Genomic DNA, 15,453 nt, shown 5'->3' with positions numbered 1-15,453 from the left:
CTGTCTTGTGCCAGTACCATACTGTCTTGATGACTGTGGCTTTGTAGTAGAGCCTGAAGTCAGGCAGGTTGATTCCTCCAGTTCCATTCTTCTTTTTCAAGATAGCTTTGGCTATTCGAGGTTTTTTGTATTTCCATACAAATTGTGAAATTATTTGTTCTAGCTCTGTGAAGAATACCATTGGTAGCTTGATAGGGATTGCATTGAATCTATAAATTGCTTTGGGTAGTATACTCATTTTCACTATATTGATTCTTCCAATCCACCATTACTATTCAACATAGTTTTGGAAGTTTTGGCCACAGCAATCAGAGCAGAAGAAGAAATAAAAGGAATCCAAATTGGAAAAGAAGAAGTAAAACTCTTATTGTTTGCAGATGACATGATCCTCTACATAGAAAACCCTAAAGACTCCACCAGAAAACTACTAGAACTAATCAATGAATATAGTAAAGTTGCAGGATATAAAATCAACACACAGAAATCCCTTGCATTCCTATACACTAATAATGAGAAAATAGAAAGAGAAATTAAGGAAAAAATTCCATTCACCATTGCAACGGAAAGAATAAAATACTTAGGAATATATCTACCTAAAGAAACTAAAGACCTATATATAGAAAACTATAAAACACTTGTGATAGGGTATTTAATAAAATATAAAAATTTTTAAATTAAATATATAATAAAGAACAAATTAACTCATGCTCTCACTATGCCCTACTTTTTTTCTTCCAACTGGAATAAATCAAACATAAATTTTTGTAATGCACTTAGATTTTCAGAAACAGTCATCAATTCATAACTGTTAAACAGAATACAAAATTCTGCATAAAGCAGAGAAATGGCCATTTCCCTAGAAATCCCCTAACCATGAGTCAATGCATCACTCTTCTTTTCCTTGCCTTAATAAAATAAGTACCCTTATCTTTTAAGCCTTACTTCCTGGAATAATCAGCCCAACACGCTCCCTGGAGGGAGCCTAAAGTATAAATAGTAGTACGTGAAAGGAAATAATCACCCTCTCAAAAATTTCACACTGAATTCCGATAAATTATTCAATAAACTTAGTATTCCTTATTTGCTTTCATCTCAGAAATCTTTGGGTCACCCTTTTTCTTTTTTTCCCCTGGGGGAGAAGTCTTGCCACAAATAACTGAATATCTATTATGCTCCATGCACTCTTCAGAGCATGTTTAATGTATCAATGAATGAAACATAAAGATCCCTATCCTCCTAGAGTTTACACTTTAGCTGGTGGAAACAAACAATAAGCATATGTTATTAAGGTCATAGTGTATAGTGAAGTCGCTCGGTCGTGTCCGACTCTTTGCAACCCCGTGGACTGTAGCCTACCAGGCTTCTCCATCCATGGGATTCTCCAGGCAAGAATACTGGAGTGGGTTACCATTTCCTTCTCCAGGGGATCTTCCCGACCCAGAGATCGAACCCGGGTCTCCCGCATTGGAGGCAGACGCTTTAACCTCTGAGCCACCAGGGAAGTATTAAGGTCATATATTATTACAATCTGTATAAATTATTATGTTTACATAATATATATGCAAATTTTATAATTTATTATGAGATCAGGATGAAGGGACAAGTGGGGATGTAGGAGGAGGGGCAGGATGCAAGGGTATGTAGTGACCATGCGAGGCATCCTGAAGTTATGTCCGAGCAGAGGCTCCAGGAGACCATTTATGTCTAGGATCTAATCTCTCTGGACCCAGCTCAATTCTTTCTGTAGCCCATTCTTCAAATTCTTCCCTTTTCGGAGTAAAAGCTAATTGAGGATATTACAAACATTTCATTGATAATTGGTTTCCTCCATTAAACTGAGCAGGAGAATTTACAGTGCAAAAGAAGTAAATATCCAAAAAATTACTCTCCAGCAACTTGCACTGGAGCCAGTAGACATTTTGAGAGAATGTCTCAATTCTCAACACTGCTTTTCTTCTAACTTAAAGGTAAAGTTAGGCTTGTTCAGACTCTATGCTGCCAAACATTTGGCCTCTAGAGAGCACAGATGTGATAACAACAATCCCTCAGATGTACCTGATCTCTGAGGGAAGAAAATGTGTTTTCACCAGCTACCCAGAATCACAGAGGGTGACCAACAAATGTAGGAAAAGTTGGGATGTGAGCTACTATTCAGATCACATGAACACCGTCCATAATCTAGGCAATATTACCTTATTCTCTGTCCTTCACTTTCTCATCCCACAACTTTCAAGTGTTTTTCTCATTAAAAGCAAAGGATCAATCAAACATACAGATACATCATTTCTAACAATATTTGATTTATTTTTTACATGTAGAGTTCCTTTTGTGCTTAAATTACCCAAATTCTGCCATACACCTTGACCAAATTTTATAGACTCATTGTTTATTCAGAATATATTTTTGAGCATCAATTTTGTTTTGTATGTTGATACATTTTAAAGCATACTTTTTTTACATGTGAGGAAAACACAGGCTTCTCTGAGAAATATGATAGAAAACTTTCCTGAAAATCAAAGACTTTTTCTCCTCCAATGATTTTTAGGTGACAAAAAAGTACCATATCAAGCCATAGGCAAATTGGTTTAAATTGTATTCAATACTGTTTATCTATCAAATGGCAATCAATGAAACTGCTATCATCAAATGATCTGGGTTTGTGTGATTACATTCTGTTGTTTCCCATAATTATAAAAATCCCTTGGATAAACCCAAACAAATATAGGTTTCCACAATTTCCAGTGTGACTAACAGCAGGGTGTGTTATCTTTACCTGTATACTTAACAATTGTTTGGGGGTTAAGCATTAGCTCTTTCTGGCTAGCGCATTATTTTATGAAAGAAATCTGCAGACAGTGATAAATATTTAGAGAGAGCTTTGTTTTAAGTTGGCCTAAGTGAGTCCAGATGAGGTAAAAGGGCATTTTCTTCAACCAAGTAAACCCAGATAGAAAGATGATGACCTGGTTTCATCTGCATCCCAGGTCACAGCCTTCCCTTGCACAGCAGGGGGAAGAAGGACCAGCCTCACCCCATGTCCCCAGAGGACGCGCAAGCTCACTCCTCATAGGCAGAACCAAGCAACAGCAACACAACCCATCTAGGGAGAGGGCTCTTCACACACTCAATGCCCCAAACATCTAACTGGCAAGAGTCAGAAGGTGGGGAAGATGGAGCAGGGAGCAGGAGGAGGACAAGGAAACAGCGAGTGGAAGAAGGGGGTAGGGTCCACTCAGCATCCAAACCATTAAACCAAAGCTGTACACAATGTGTCATTAGCTGACAGAATGCATGACTTCAGGCAGCCAAAACAAAGCAAGCTCCATCTCTCCAAAGAGCTTTAAAAATAAAGTCCTGACTTTCACCTGGAGACAAAACAGGAAACAATTCTATTCTATACATTTGTGGCCATAAAAAGTATTTGAAAATTGAGCCTGTGCCCATGAAAAATTTTCCCAGTAGCAACTGATTTCCTACTTACTTTTGAGATGGCTATTTGCTGGAATTTAAATTGATCATTTACTTACCCAAATTACCTTTTCCCACAAGGGCATGTTTATTATGGTAGGATTTTTGTGGTTTTGGTTTTGTTTTTAATCACTAATGTCTAAACACAGGTGCTTAGATTAGAATATGCACTCAGTGAATGTGTGCATGTTTTAAAAGAAATGAATTAATTAAATATCCTCCACACATTTCCAAACTTCCTACCAAAAATCAAACAATCAAACATTACTGGTAGAAGTCCAATTTATTCTCAAACTGAGGGATGTCTTTACTATTTATCTTTTTTAAGTAGGTATAAAAGCTGTGAGAAATATCCAGGCAGCATTTCTCAGAACTCAAACCTAAGGGATTTTCCTTGCCTAAGGGATGTGAATGGACAGAAACTGAATTTATATTCTGACGCTGAGTTCCTGCTATTATAAAACTTTCAGGTAAGTTAAGTATACTACAGAAACTGGGGGCTAGTAGGCAAAGAAGCTTCCTAGGGAGGTGTGAGAACAGAAATTCTAATACCAGAGAGGCTAACCACAGGCGTCTTGAATACAGGAGTCTCAAAGTCTGGTCTCAGGCAGAAAAATCAGCTCATATCAATCAACCCGACTCATGACAGCTCCCAGGGCTGCTGATCCTATAAACACTGTTACCCCACCACAAGCTGTATTTAAAGACAGTATGCAGAGTCTTGACAATAAATCCCAGGATGGTCTGTCTAATTTACAGAGAGGTAAGGACATCCTCAAGGCTGGGTTGTGTCCAATCATTAAAATTAAAACCTCCCACCATGAAGCACAGATAATAACTACTTATGTCATTTACAAATTAAAAATCTACACTGCTTTTCTGGGAGCGGTTGTGAAGTATTAACGGCCCCTCGATTTTCAATAGCATGATCTGAAGATTCCCAGAAAGTCTGAGTCCCTAAAGTGAAAGTGAAAGAAAGTGAAAGTGAAGTCGCTCAGTCGTGTCCAACTCTTTGTGACCCCATGGACTGTAGCCTATCAGGCTCCTCCATCCATGGGATTTTCCAGGCAAGAGTGCTGGAGTGGATTGCCATTTCCTTCTCCAGGGGATCTTCCCGACCCAGGAATCAAACCCAGGTCTCCCGCATTGCAGGCAGACATTTTTACTGTCTGAGCCACCAGGGAAGCCTGAGTCCCTAAAGAAGACACTAAGTTGAGGGGATTTGGAGGAGAGAGGCCTTATGCTCTGACCACTCACCAGATGGTGCCGGTCAGTCCTCCAAGGCCAGTGTCTTCATTCATCCAAGTCCTGTAAGTGATGACAGTCATCCTTTCACAGGCAACACAGGTTTAACCAAAGACCCACTCTGGATACATAACGGTATTTTTTTCTGACTATGTCCAGTGGTGGCACAAGACAATCTCATAAGAAAATTGTCCCAGTTCTGAAAACACAATCTCAAACATTTCAAAGGAGCCCTGTTCAGCAGCTTCATAAGACAAATGACTCCTTCAGCCCTGTGTGTCCTTCATCCTGAACTCTGCTCACAAGCACCACAGCTCAGAGTGTTTCCAAAACCGCACAAGCTGCTCAAAAGTCCTGAGTCTCTGATATTCTTTGTAGATGTAGATGTTCTATTTCTGAGTACGTGCTAAGTCGCTTCAATCATGTCTGACTCTTTGTGACCCTACGGACTGTAGCCTGCCAGGCTCCTCTGTCTATGAGGATTCTCCAGGCAAAAATACTGGAGTGGGTTGCCATGCCCTCCTCCAGAAGATCTTCCCAACCCAGGGATCAAACCCAAGTCTCTTATGTCTCCTGCATAGGCAGGTTCTTTACCACTCGTGCCACCTGGGAAGCCCTATTTCTGAGTAAATCCACCTTTAAAAATGTAACAGCCACATGTACCTGCACAAGCGCGTGAAAAGTATAGGAAAACAAAAACAAAGACGGTAGTAGTAACACACATGTATGCTGCCCATCCTCATGCTATGTTGTCTTTGGAAAAGAGAAACTTGTTGAGTCCTTCGTGTTTACGGGAAAGCACATAGTACTATCATTACAAGCCCACCTGTGCCCCAGTCTCTGCTCTGATGATTAAGACATGGGTGGCTTGAGGTAGGAGTTAGTCATGAAGCCTCAGTTCCCTCATTTCTAAAATAAGAATAAAGAACAAATCTGTCCTCTAGGTGGGCGTGAGGATTATGTGAGTTAACAAGAACAAAGCCTAAAAAGGACCACGACTGCAGAACACATGGTGAGTGTCCTACGTACATGAGCTGTTAGAGTCAATACTGCAGGTCCTGGGGAGCATCCTCATCCGGTTTCAAAATTTACTTTCAGCATCATAGACATCTACCTACAGTCTGAAAGTGAAAGTGAAAGTTGCTCAGTCATGTTCGACTCTTTGTGACCCCATGGACTACAGTCCATGGTATTCTAGGCCAGAATACTGGAGTGGGTAACCTTTCCCTTCTCCAAGGGATCTTCCCAACCCAAGGATTGAACCCAGGTCTCCCACATTGCAAGATTCTTTACCAGCTGAGCCACCAGGGAAGCCCATCTACAATCTAGACACGGCCTTTAAACAGAACCACACAGGCCTGCCTTTGAGACACTTGCTAAAGGAGTCAGTCTTGTCCTGAATCCAACCCAGTGTCTTGAGGGTTTATGCAATTGGTAATCCAAAAGCAGTGTTCTTAATCCTTTTATTATATCCATGTGTGAACTCTGACCCTTCCAAATAGAGATGTTATAATTTACTGCTATATTTTCTGCTATTGCTTATATAAGAAATGCCCATTTCAACAGAGCTTATATTTTATTAAATAGAAGCTGAAGATGTCACCATTCTGACATAGTAAATCCTTGTTACAGGAAAGAAATACGTGTGATACATACAGATGTGCTCTATTCTCTGAAAATCTGAAAGATAATTAATGCACATATATTACACACACACACAGAGGCCTTCTGCTAGCTATAGATGCTACAGCTTGGTGGGATAAGACAGAGAGCAATCAAATAACAGCACAAATAAGTAAGTAGAAACTTGTGCGCGTACTATGAAGGAAAAGTACAGTTCTGGAGGTGAAAGAAGCCGTACCTTAAGTAAGATTTGTAGAGGTGGCGCTAGTGGTAAAAGAATCTGCCTGCAATGTGGGAGACCCGGGTTCAATCCCTGGGTCGGGAAGATCTCCTGAAGTAGAAAATGGCAACCAACTCCAGTGTTCTTGCATGGAAAATCCCATGGACAGAGAAGTCTGGTGGGCTACAGTCCATTGGGGTTGCAAAAGAGTCGGACACGACTGAGCACACACACAGACACATAGAACAGACATGTGGACATGGGTTGGGGGTGTCAGACGAATTGAAACAGTAGGATTGACATATCTCCACCAATATACATAAACCACAGCCAGTGCGAAGCTGCTGTATAACACAGGGAGCCCAGCCTGGCACTCTGTGACGAGATGGCAGGGGTCGGGGGGGAAGGAGGCTCAAGAGGGAGGGGATGTATGTATACATACGGCTGATTCACTTCATTGTACAGCAGAAACCAACACAACATTGTAAGACAACTATACCTCAATTTTAAAGATAAAAATGTAAAAAATAAAAAAGTAAGATTTTTTTCTCACCTCCTTAAGGCTGGGAAATATTTTCATTTGGGGGCAGGAGTGGGGAGCATGGAGTGAGACCCTTCCAAGCACAGGTGTCGCCCACCTGGATGGGAAAGGTCAGCCTGGTTGAGGAACTTGAAAACTGGTTTGAAAACTTGCCCACGAGGCTAGGGTGCTGAGAGCAAGTGGGGCTTGAGGGCTGATCGTTCCCATGTTTGGCTGATTTGAAGACTGACCACAAAGAATCTCTGTGGTCAGAGGAACAAGGTAGCATTTCATGACTCAACAATAAGTGGCAACAGATCAGACTCTCCAGCACAACCAAATGCACAGTAACAAAAAGGAACAATAAACGTGTCAGAATGTTTCCCTTTCCAGGTTATAAAGGACAACATGAGGGATCCTTGTGGTGATGGAAATGTTCTGTATCTTGACTGTGGTTGTGGATATGTGAACCTGTGCATGTGATAAAATCAAACAGATACACATAAAGGGTTTTAAGTAAAACTGAAAAATACGAATAAGATGGATGTATTAATGTCATTATACTACAGTTTGAAACATACTAGGGGAAAGAAGGTCAAGGTTCATGGCTTCTGACCATCAATTCTTAGTCCTGCATTTGAATCCATAATTATCTCAGTAATTTCAAAGACATTAACTTTGAATTAATTTCATTAATAAACTTTCAATGAAAAAATTTGTCGGGTCTCTCAAGAAATACTGATCCGTTTCCTTTTAAAATGCGTGTCAGATCACCTCTTCCTTGTTGTGTCTTATATTTCTCTGAAACACCTTTTAAAACCAGTATACAAATAAACAGTTCTCTATCTTTGATTAGTTTCACTGTTCCTACTACTTTGCTATTATAAGGGACTGTGTTCAATATCGTTATGGTTAAATCCTTCTATATACTTTAAATTACTCTTTAAGCTACATTCCTATAAGAAAAATTTCTGTATCACAATAAAATTTCTTACACATAAAAAAAAGTTTCCCTTTTTCATATAGTAGACGCCTCTAATCTCAGTATCAATATAGAAAAAGCCACTCCACTTGGCCAGACATAAACAGAGACACTGTTTCCCCTGTTTTCTGTTGAATGAACAAAGAAACAAAGCAACGATGGAAAAGCCCCCCGGCCCTATATCCTGGCAGTCATCAGCCTCTGAATGGGGCCGGTTCTAGAGTTTTCCTTAAGTGTGTTTTCCTGGTGATGTCTGCACAGTATCAACTATGACCATCACTTTCCAACATACTGACGAGAAACATCTGCAAGACCTTCTCACTCTGGAGAGCAGCAAGGGAAGGAAGGACATTGTTTGTGGGGACCAGGACCAAGGTCAGTCAATGTTCATCCATGCAGGTCTGGGAATGAGAGGGGAATACAGATCCTCAGGCCACTCCTCAGCCACTCCTGTTAATGGACAAAGCTCCTCCTCTGACACGTAATTAAGTAATATGCATCTATGATTTTTTTTCAATTTCGCAAAGATGACAGATATAAGGAAAACAAAAACCCAGATTGTTTGGCTGGGGGATACTTCAGACCATCAAAGAAAGGCCCTGAGATTAGGACCTCGGGTTCCCTGGGGGTCATGAAAAGGGGTCTGCCCTAAGCACCCAGTCCCACAGGCATAGGCGGCTTCCAGTGGACGCACTGGGCCTCCCTCCACCTTCCAGGTTGACCAGCAGGTCTTTCTAAAGAAAAAGGTCTTGATTGTAACAATTATCTAGTTCACCTATTTTTTAAAGCAATGTATTCATTTATTTGTACTGAGGAAGTTTCTGGGGATGAAATGAATATGGCTTCATGTTTGTATGTCACTTCATTAGCTCCTATTTTGGTATTGTGCCCGTGGTTCAGACAGTAAAGAATCTGCCTTCAAAGCAGGACACCCAGGTTCAATCCCTGGGTTGAGAAGATCTCCTGGAGAAGGAAATGGCAACCCACTCCAGTATTCTTGTCTGGAGAATTCCATGGACAGAGGAGACTGGTGGGCTACAGTCCATGGGGTCACAAAGAGTCAGACATGACTGAGCAACTAACACTTTTCACACTTTCTATCTTAAAAGGAACAGAAGATCTGCCATCAGAAGAGCAGAGCCTGGTCTGAGTCTACAGTTTTCTGACGTCATTCCTTAGACAGTCATTCCACCTCCTGAGACTCAACTTTATCATTAAACAAAGAGCACTGAGCTCACTTATTTATGTAGAAAGTAAAACAGACAAACTCAGAGAAACAGTGTAGAGTGGTCAGTAGGGTTGGAAGTGGGGAAACAGGGAGGTGTTGCTCCAAGAGTACAGACAACCAGTTACAAGATGAATAGGTCTGGGTATCAGTGCACAGCTTGGTGATTACAGCTAACACTGTATCCCAGACTTAAACGCTGCTAAGAGAGTAGGTTTTAAACCTTCTCACCACAAAAAATAGTCACTATGCCACAGGATGGAAGTTTCAGTGAATATTATGGTGGGAATCGTTCTGCAATTTAAAAATGTGTCTAAACCATACATAAAACACATTAAACTTACACAGTGTTATGTGCCAATTATATCTCAATAAAGTTGGAAAAAAATGAGCTAGAAAGGCCTTTCTTACTTCAAATGGGTATTGTGGCACTCATGTGAAATTAGTGAGGAGAGGACTTCGGAAATTTTAAACAGCTTTTATAATAAAAAGGATTTAATATTTTAAAACCCACTTGAGCAAGAATACAGGAAGGTATAAAAATTTAATTATATTGCCACGGGTATATGAAAATCTGATTAAAACAAGGCAAAATATGGTACTTGACTTGGTTTTGTTTTGATAAAATGAATATTAAGAGCATACGAGGACTTCCTTGGCAGCCCAGTGTTTAAGACTCCACACCCCCAATGCAGAGGGCACAGGTTCAATTCCTGGTAGGGAAACTAAGATCCTGCATGCTGCATGGTACAGCCTAAAATACAAAACTAAATCAAAAAAAGAGCATATAGAAACAACCTAAGTGTCCATCAACAGATGAATAGATAAAGAAGATGCAATATATATATACAATGGGATATTACTAGCCATAAAAATGAATAAAATTCTGCCATTTGCAATAACATGGATGAACTGGAGGGTATGATGCTCAGTGAAATGTCAGACAAAGAAAGTCAAATACAGTATGTTATGACTTACACATGGGATCCAAAATATTAAAAACTAATGAATTAAAAAAAAAGAAAAAGAACATACACTGCATCTTCAAATAACAGATAGAGACTGGGAGGTGGAAGAATATAATGTAGGATTGATTCCAAAGTAAAGCTTCAGCAGAAAAACATCATGAGATTAAGTCTTCCCATAATGTGCAGAAGGGGGAGAAGTGGGACCAGTCAGACGCAGAAAACTCGATGGGGGCCATCATAGTAAGAAATGAAAGTGCTCAGAGCTGGGAAGGAGAAGATGAGCATTTCAGAGCACCTCAAATCCAAAGGGCAGGTACCAGCTGCATGAGATGGAGAAAGGGAAAGAGAAAGTCAAATGACAAGAAGTCACTACCTGTCCTAGAGCAATGAGTGCACACTTAAACAGCTATAGTATGCGGAATCAATCAGTTATTGTCATGTAAGGGTGCTTCTTATCTTTCAGGGGACCTGGAAAGGGAAAACCTGAAAACTCTGGTTCTAGAGTAACACAAGTAACAGCTACCATTTACTAAGCACTTATTCATCAAGAACTGTGTTAAGCACTTTGCAGACATCATTCAATATAAAACCCCATGAAGTAGTTATTATCCATTTCCTTATAGAGTTTAGTCTTGGGAAGTTTATGCAACTGGGAAAGTCACATATAACTAGCCTACAGCCAAGCATCTGCTTACATGAACCATAATGATTAATTCGTGATTAGCAAATTCACCAAGGAGCATTATTTTCAAAACTGGAAGATCAGAATATACTGTCCAACAGCCAAATGTTTCCACATTTGAGTTACAGGCAAAAAAAATCAAGATATAATAAGATTAGAAACAGTCTGATATCTCTAGACTGTATTTGAAAGCAAGGATTATATCATACACATTTTGGGGGAAGCTTTCCAAATCAACATGGGTTTCCTTTGTGAAAAAAAGAAGATGAAAAAGAAAGATAGAGCACAGGAAACTATACTCAGTATTTTATAATAACTTGTAAGAAAAAAAGTGTCTGAAAATGAATATATGCTGCTGTTAAGTCGCTTCAGTCGTGTCCGACTCTGTGTGACCCCATAGACGGCAGCCCACCAAGCTTCCCCGTCCCTGGGATTCTCCAGGCAAGAACACTGGAGTGGGTTGCCATGTCCTTCTCCAATGCATGAAAGTGAAAAGTGAAAGTGAAGTTGCTCAGTCGTGTCGGACTCTTAGCGACCCCATGGACTGTAGCCTACCAGGCTCCTCTGTCCATGGATTTTCCAGGCAAGAGTACTGGAGTGGGTTGCCATTGCCTTCTCCGAAAATGAATATATACATACACACATATATTTATGTATAAATGAATTACTGTTCTATATACCTGAAATCAACATGAGACTGTAAATCAACTATACTTCAATTTAAAAATGCTAAAAAAGAAAAGAAAAACCAAAATAAACAAAAACTAATACATAAAACATGGAAGTTCTGCCACTCTTTGTTCTCAGTTGCTATTTGGAGGTGATTCTATTCAGCCTTTTTTTTTTAATTATTTTTTATTGGAATATAAATGATCTTGTTTGCAAAGCAGAAACAGACAGACATAGAAAACAAATTCATGAATACCAAGGGGGAAAAGGAGGATGGAAATAATTGGGAGATTGGGATTGACATATATACACTATTGATAGTATGCATAAAATAGATAACTAATGAAAATCTACGGTACAGCACAGGGAACTCTACTCAGTGCTCTGTGGTGACCTAAATGGAAAGGAAATCCAAAAAGAGGGGATATATGTATATGTATAGTTAATTCACTTTGCCGTATAGTAGAAACTAACATATCATAAACTTTCTATTCTCATTACTCAAACACTTGACTATGCTCCTTAAAAATAAGCTTAACTAGAGAATGAAAGAAGACTTGAGTCAATGAATGAAAAAAGTATGCTGTCCTGTATAGGTAAATCACATAAAAACATACCAAATACGTATGCATTCTTTACACAGGGGAGTCATCTTCCTGGCAGTCTTCTAGAGGAACTCACTCCAAAACTTATCAAGTAACAGAGCCATTAGTTCATTTCCAAATCTCATACCAAGATTCTGAACCCAGTAGTTTGAATCAATGTTAGTCTAGCCAGGGTCAATGGCAGGGTGACAGAAATGGTTATTAAATTACATATTTAGGTGCTTTTCTAATATATACATATATATATATTAGATATATACACACATATATACACACATATATCCTGGTTTCATGTTTTCCTGAAACAATGATTGATATTTCTCATCACTTAGGAAGCATGGCTTCCAGAAAGGGCCATCTCAAAACTGAAAGGAAACGAACAAAACAGGATCTGAGGGAGATTCAGAAGTCTCTTTGGCTTTTTTACATGCAGTTATGATCTAGATCAGAGGGCAAACGACAATCCGTGAGTCAAGTCCCACCCACTGCCGGGTTTTGCCATTTTGGGATCTAAGAATGGCTTTTACATTTTTTAATGGTTACATTTTAAAGATGATACACATAATATCTTCAAAATTGACTCTTGATCTGCAACACTTATAATATTTACTATCTAGCCCTTTAAGAGAAAGTTTGCTGACCCTCAGTCTTGACAATCTTTCTTTTTCTTTAACAGTGGAATTTAAAATTCTTGTGAAATGGTTATACTGTTGGTAAGAGTGTAAGTGGATAGGGAGTTTACAATGAAGTATTTCTGGCTCTTACCATTTAGGATTTTCTGTCTGGAATCTGTTACTTTGGATTTTACTTGTCATTAAATGTTTGGTACCCTTTCTGAAGAAGGATGGATGGCCATTTCCTCCTACACCAAAAGAGTATGATATGAAATTTTATAAACATCAATTTAGATAGCTTTTCACAGTGCAAAAAGGAAGCTAGAGGAGTTTGGTATTTACTGAGATGAAAAAAAAAGTGTTTTTCATATATTCAGTTTTCATAAAAAGGTACAACTGAAAGTATCTTGGACCCATGACTACAGAGATCCTCCCTGGAGTAGGTGGTGAGGTCAGAGGAGAACTCAGAATCTCCCAGGGAGCATTTCAAAGTTAAACCCTGCCAAAGTCTCCCATCCTGGCCCAGGCAGTGAGGATCTCTGAGGCTCTAAGCAAATACTCTTCCAGGGATCCCTCAGGGGTCCCAACAATGAACTGTTCTAAGGCCCTCCATGCAGAAAACTCAGCAAGGTTCTCTCATCCGGATACTAAATTGTATCCAAGACAAAATGGACCCTAACAGGAGGGATGCTGAAACCATAAAAAAAAGTCAAACTTAATACCTGAACTGCAAACACTAGTAAAACTAATAGCATTTCTCTTGCAGGGGCACATAATCCTTGAAAAAGGTTCATATGATTTGCTCCATTTTACCAGAAAAAAAAAAGTTTCATCTGATTTAAATTATTAGCACTTAAACAGATGAAGAATACTGTTTGATGAAACTTAAAAATAAATTCATGAGTTAGAAGATATTGATGTTTAACTAAAATTAATACATTTGTAAAAAGAATGCAAGAACATTCTTAGTGTGATTTGGCAGAGTTAAGGTTTCACATCAAGGGAATTTGTAAATCGTTAGATATTTCTGACCACCTCTGTGGAAAATATGGCCAGTATAAATGAAGCACTTGATAATTTTCATTTCTAAATTTCCTACACTTTTCTCTATGAAGTACAATTTTTCATTTCTGTATTGGACTTCATCAAAATCTATAATGAGGAAGACACATGTTCTAAATCCAATTATGCATAAGACTGTTTAACCACAAGAGCTATCCTGTGCTCTGAAAATTCTGAATATATTCATTGTCATCACACATCCACTAGGAAATTTGGGAATTTCTATCTTATGGATGAGAAATTACCACATGGTTGGTATACATGATGCCTTCATAAATTCACAAAGAAAATGACTTTAAAATAGTCTTATACATAGGTTACATTGTGAAAAATCTTTCTCTTGATCCCTGCCTCTCTGTAACTATCTGCCAAGCAAAGTAAAAATTATGAAGGTATTAATAAGGTAGAGAGTTCAAGTCCCAAAGTAAGCTTTAGTGCCTAGATTCTTATTTGATTGACCCCCATAATCACAAAACCCCTACTTCTCTTTATAGCATGCAGATGCACTCCGTGGTAACATAAACGGCTCAGGGAACACGAAATAATGCTCAAGGATACTGACCCAAGGGAAGGAAAAGTTGCAGTCTACTGCTATATATTTAATTCTGGTAATTTCCATAGAAACAGATCTGTGTAAGAAATCACTGTCGTGCAACTTCATAATACAGCCTGTTAGAATTCACCGCCACTAACTGTAATATACTTAGGAAAAAACAGCATGAAAGCCATCACCTACTTGATACAACAAAATGAAATCAGTGAGCACAGGAAAAGACAGTAAATAATAACAGTGTGTTCTCTGTCCACCTGGGTACCACTCTGCTGCTGCTGCTGCTAAGTCGCTTCAGTCGTGTCCGACTCTGTGCGACCGCATAGACAGCAGCCCACCAGGCTCCCCCGTCCCTGGGATTCTCCACTCTCTGTCCCTCTAACTGAACATGACAGTTACAGGGCTGTCCCAAAATGCAAGTCCACATAATGGTGGCTTTTGATGTGGCTGCTTGGTTGTGGTCAAACCGTACAAGTGAAAGGCAAATTCTACCAGAGTGAGAGAGAGAAAAAGATCTCTGTTGGACTGAAATGCTCAAGGTGTTCAGAGAGCTGGTGACCGTCACTGCAGCAGGTTGAAACCCCCAGTGGCTGCGCTGTTTCCGTTCACATCCCAAGCACTGGGCTCACAGCTCCAGACGAAAACTAGGATACCTTCCTGCCTCACCACGGTAATAGAAACCAAAAATAAACGGGGTGGGGGATTCACTTTATTTCAGACGAATAAACGAGGTCGACTCACAGTTGCTCGATAGGCAGTCTCAAAAGTGAATTTCAGCAGACGGAAAAGGCTTCCCTATTTATCGTACAAGTCTGCAAACTGTGTGAACGACCAGCGAGCCGTCTTCATTCGTTCCTGCGGAGGCCTCTGCGGTCCCCGGGGCCCCTGCGCGTGGGAGCCTCCCGGGCTCGGAGCCTGGGAGCCGCCAGGGCACGGGCAGCGCGTTCCCACGCTCGGCCGGGTTGAGAGGCCTCGGTGACCCTGGGGATCCTTACCCCAGGGCCGCCCCGCCCCACCCAG

The 15,453-nt window shown here is 39.9% G+C and overlaps 1 protein-coding gene across 2 annotated transcripts in view; it reads right to left on the bottom strand.

The window, feature by feature from the left end:
- Positions 1–15,453, bottom strand: part of GUCY1B3 (guanylate cyclase 1, soluble, beta 3) — a 63,034-nt gene that overhangs the window by 47,317 nt on the left and 264 nt on the right. Inside the window, exon 1 of one of the 2 annotated variants that reach the window (XM_010852515.1) lies at positions 15,175–15,351. The exons of the other annotated variant lie outside the window; for it this stretch is intronic. The gene's annotated coding sequence lies outside the window, so the exon portion shown is untranslated. Of the gene's footprint in view, positions 1–15,174; positions 15,352–15,453 lie in introns of those variants that run through there. 2 annotated transcript variants of the gene reach the window in all.

This window comes from Bison bison, unplaced genomic scaffold (genome assembly GCF_000754665.1).
Source record: "Bison bison bison isolate TAMUID 2011002044 unplaced genomic scaffold, Bison_UMD1.0 scf7180017864312, whole genome shotgun sequence".
Taxonomy (NCBI): domain Eukaryota; kingdom Metazoa; phylum Chordata; class Mammalia; order Artiodactyla; family Bovidae; genus Bison; species Bison bison.
This window is presented reverse-complemented; position numbering and strand designations above follow the sequence as displayed.